Source organism: Schistocerca cancellata, chromosome 9 (assembly GCF_023864275.1).
Source record: "Schistocerca cancellata isolate TAMUIC-IGC-003103 chromosome 9, iqSchCanc2.1, whole genome shotgun sequence".
Classification (NCBI taxonomy): Eukaryota; Metazoa; Arthropoda; class Insecta; order Orthoptera; family Acrididae; genus Schistocerca; species Schistocerca cancellata.
The window spans coordinates 344,138,941-344,143,900 of record NC_064634.1 but is presented as its reverse complement, the minus strand read 5'-3'; the positions used below and the strand labels follow the sequence as shown (position 1 = coordinate 344,143,900).

The 4,960-nt window shown below is 43.5% G+C and overlaps 1 non-coding gene across 1 annotated transcript; it reads right to left on the bottom strand.

Moving 5' to 3' along the window:
• Nucleotides 1–4,052: 4,052 nt before the first annotated feature.
• Trnat-ugu (transfer RNA threonine (anticodon UGU)) lies at nucleotides 4,053–4,126 on the bottom strand. The gene has a single exon. It is a non-coding gene; the product is annotated as a tRNA-Thr (tRNA).
• Nucleotides 4,127–4,960: the final 834 nt, after the last annotated feature.

The following is a 4,960-nucleotide window of genomic DNA, read 5'->3' as shown; positions in this document are numbered from 1 at the left end:
TTTACTGCAGTATATTAAAATATTCTGTACTCGTACAATAACGAACAATCAAGGAGTAGATCTAGTCACTCACATGTCATATGTACAGCACAATTCGTTATTTCAGTGAAGGATTTTCCAAAAATACGCAATAGTATTTCTGATTTGTTGTACGTTATTCGGAACTCGCCTTGTTGCCGACGTAGTTAACAGTGTTAGGTACGGTCTGTTGCAGCATGGTCAGTGAGTGACTGCAGCACATGTGCAGTCAAAAAGTGAGTGACTGATGTAAAATATCAGTCAGTAGACAGCCATTCCTCAATAGAGATGCAGACGCCTCATTGGAAGTATCCATATCAGGATTCAAGCTATCATAAAGTGGAAGGGCAGGATGCATCGCATATCCATGTCCACTAATATGTGTCCGAATACTTTTCACCAAATGACGTACTTTTTATGACTGTACGTCCCTGCATTTTTTCCTTTCTTTCCAATATCTGTAGTGTTTCCATATTTCTCGCACTTCGGTTGTTATGACGACGAGAACCGACCTGCCGGCGGACGGTAGTCGGCTACAGACCTATTTCGAGCAGCGCGGCTGACACACGACGCCGGTGGCCGCGTATTAATTTCCGGCTGTTGCACCGCGCTTCAGCAGACCACTGCGGCGATGCCCGAGGTTTTTTTATGAATCTGATTTATTCGCCCTGGCGGAATTAGGGCTCCGTGCCTTTCGTCAGCGCACGCAGCGCGCTGATAAATGCAGCAGAAATTTGTTCGACGGCCGGCGTCCCGGTTTCGCGTGTAGGCGATCGGTCACTGCCTCGGGCGCCGTGTCCCAGCCCGCTCCCCTTCTGCGTACGCCACGAATAGAGCGTTCCCCGTGCCGCACCGCACCACACCGCCGCACTGACTCCTCGGCAACAGCCTCTCGATTGCTCTCACACTGGAGATTATATCCTGCCGGTTTAAGCCTGTAGAGTCAACTCTTCCACAATGCGTCGCGAACACCAAGTCACCCATAGCTTCAAGAGAATTGAATCTTCGCCGACTGACGCCCAGGGTTTCGCAGTAGTTCGGTGTAATATGCTTCATGTTGTTTTATTTATTTCTTTACTGCGTACTGCTACTGCATGCATTTTTATACCACTAAACGACTAATTTTATAATTTCGTTCTTAGTAATTAATGGATCTGAGAATGACCTAAAAAGGAGCCGAAACCGGTTGTCCATCAAAATAAAAAAATTACCGAGACAATATCTGTCTTCTTACACACTGAAAGTGGTCAGGGTTTCCTTGTAACCTGCAGATTTCTCGAAGACCGTTTACAGCACGTGGAGAAGTCTCAGCAGCTGTTCGGTGCAGTCCCATTGCAAAGAAAGAGAAATGAAATTAAAACGCATTTGTAATCTCAGAGGCCGGCTGCTGTGGCCAAGCGGTTCTAGGCGCTTCAGTCCGAAACCGCGCTATTGCTACGGTCGCAGGTTCTAATCCTGCCTCGGTCATGGATGTGTGTGATGTCCTTGGGTTAGTTAGGGGACTGATAACCTCAGATGTTAAGTCCCATAGTGGTTCATAGTGCTTGAACCATTTGAAATCACAGATTCGTACTGCTTATACAGTTACGAGCGTCCCTTTCATGGTGTATATGAAAGTAAAAGGTCAAAAACTGTCTTTCTTTCTGATAAATAACATATTTTTACTATAAAAGATTTTAAGCTGACCGATAGTGAAACGCGGGGAAACGGGACACACGTGTACCACGAACTAGATGCATGTTTTCATGTTAACCTAGAATTTTCATAGCTAAATATTTGTTTTTAGAATGATTTTATCAGGATGACAAATATGGAAAAAATTATAAAAAGTCAGTACGAAGACATATTTATTCTCCTGACGAAAAAAGAAAAACGTGAAATACCACACTTTCAAGATAATATTTCAAGATGGCTTTGACATACCAATGTTTTCTACATTTTATGAACTTTTCTGGGACCTCGTGTTCGTCCAATTACATTAAAGTTAAGTACAGACCATCAGAATTACTGTGGTGTGTAGTTATGATCCTAAACAATGTCTGATATGTATAAGAAAACAAAATTAATTACTTTATTCTTGGAACAGAAAAGATGGTGATGTGATTTGATTTGCACTAACAACACCACCCCATCTGATTACTCACAGGCTTCTAAATATCCATCCCGTGGTCCACAGTATTATTCTTGAGTTCCGAAAGCACCTCGCCACAATCTGGCATTAGACAGATATAGGTCCCAACGCTCAAAGTGGAGTATAGAGGAACGTGCGTAACCATCAACCACGAAAGAGCTAAATGGTAGGGGGCAGGACCCTGTAAGGCAGTTAGTGAAACTAATCTTCCTATTTACACATTAAAAGTAATTTTCCCCAGCCGGCTGGACCATCGATAGCTTGCCTAAGTAGCGGGCTATCGACTGGAGGGAGCTGAGTAATTTTCACGATCACCAATCATTTAATTCGTAAAATGATGACGCGAATCACTAGAAGTTTCAGTGGCCATTATCTTCAGTTCAGGCCAAGGCAATGGCAGCGTGTTGGGACACTGACTCGTTACGGGTTCAGTGGACTGGCGCATCTGCAGGGCCACCAACCTACACCTGAGGGCTGGTTGAGCTGCCATCAGCAGAAGACTAGTAACCGTATTCTTTGCCTCTCCGGGTCAAAGAGCTACGTGGACCTTTTCTATTGGAGGAACCACACCGATGTGTGGCATCCGAGGAAACGAAACCAATGACAACAGCTCTCGCCATCTCATTTCGTTGCCGTTCTTGAAGGGCTAAAGGCTACTTTTGTCACGATGCACGTATTGGTTTCTATCGTCTTGGAAGCAACCACGCACAGTTACGTCCAGCTTTACTCAAAATGTTCGTTGTAAAATGCTCGTAGCGCGCCCGTTCGTGGTTAAGCCCGAAATACGCGAGCTGTACCGCAAGAAATTAGCTTCACGGAACCTGCAATGTCAGAGCGGTAAGCTGTCGCGCTGTTCCTGGAAACTTGCTAGTAATTCGTAAATACTAATGGATCAGCACTTTCGTTCTTGATTCTAAACTCTCAAGATTCTTCTCTGATTATTTGACAATATTCCCTCTACAACTGGAAAAACTGTCATTATTTCTAATGCGTTTCTGTGTATTTCACGTACATTTGGCTTAATTCAAGGTATAGTCCAAAACTGTTGACTGACAAATTCCCGCTTTATGTAATGAGGCTGCCTCGCACTTCTGGGTTTCATTACGAATGTATCAGATTTAATTTCCACTGTCCGCCTGTTAGTGGTTTGTAGTCTACGTTCGTTACCTTCATTAATCAGTTTCATTATTTATCTCGACAACTGAATCCCTTACAGTAAGGCAAGAGATCCGGATTTTTCACGGTCCAGGGACTGAAGATTGTCTGGTGAGGTTGATTTTAACTTGTGGTAGGGGAAACAATGACAGGACAAGCTCTTTTACTTCTTGCAGTTCAGTTTCACTAAGTTCAAACATTTACACTCCATTGTAATCATATCTTCAATTAGGGAAATATTTTTACGTATGTCAATTTCCAAACTTCTCAATTAACCTTAGAAAAATAAAGCAGCGTGAATACTAGTTGAAATAGCATTTAATTTTAGACAATTACAAGCTATACTCAATGGGCTTCCTCCCTGACCGACCTCCAGGTAGGTAATGGCGCCGATTCAGGGATGAACTGAATACCTCCTCCCAAATCGACGCGATTAACGGGTCCACAGGTAGAAATAGCAAACTTCATGCTATTAATGGTAAACATGTACTTCCATTTCATGTTAGTCGTCAAGTCTGTCAGTTTCTTGCTGTTACAGCTCTTAAACCTGTTGTATAACCCGTGTCCATCTTCAGTTTTCGCACAAATGCTTCTAAGATTATATATATGAAGACAGTAACTGTTCTCGAAAGAACAGAATACTGTTGATGACCGTGCAGCTTTTCCCTGGAATAATGATGACTAACTGAAACCCTCAGCTGTCGACAGGTGTTGTTGATATACCTCGATGTGGACAGCTGAAAATGTGTGCCCCGACCGGGACTCGAACCCGGGATCTCCTGCTTACATGGCAGACGCTCTATCCATCTGAGCCACCGAGGACACAGATGAATAGCGTGACTGCAGGGACTTATCCCTTGCACGCTTCCCGTGAGACTCACATTCCCAACTGTCCACAATTCTACATATGTAATGTACCTTATAGACATTTGCCCACCCACGCATTACTCGCGCACGCTTTGGCGATTCCCGTAAGAGTTTGGGCAACCTGTGCGCATTCGCACAGACGAAGGTCAATGGATGGGTAGCCTTTAACTATATATATGAAGGCAGTAACTGTTCTCGAAAGAACAGAATACTGTTGATGACCGTGCAGCTTTTCCCTGGAATAAATGATGACTAACTTGTGTTTCTCTGAACTGCAATTTCTTACAAATCATGCTAACGGCGTCTACTATGAACTGATGTATATAAATTATTATTTCTGTTGTATATATATTCATTATTGTTCTCACTATGATCATAAGCATACACTGAGGTAAGTCATGGGATAATGATATGCACATATACAGATGACGGCAGTATCGCTCATACCAGGTATAAAAGGGCAGTGCATTGGCGGAGCAGTCATTTATACTGGGGGTGATTCATGTGAAACCTTTTCCGACGTGATTGTGGCCGTACGACGGGAACTGACAGATTTTGAACGCGGAAAGGCAATTGCAGCATGGGAAATTCCATTTCGGAAATTATTAGGGAAATCTATATTCCGAGATCTACAGCGTCAGAAATGTGCCGAGAATACCAAATTTAAGGCATTACCTCTCACCACAGACAACCCAGTGACCGACTGCCTTCACTGAACGACCGAGAGAAGTGGTGTTTGCATAGAGTTGTCAGTGCTAACAGACAAGCGTCACTGTGTGAAATAACCAC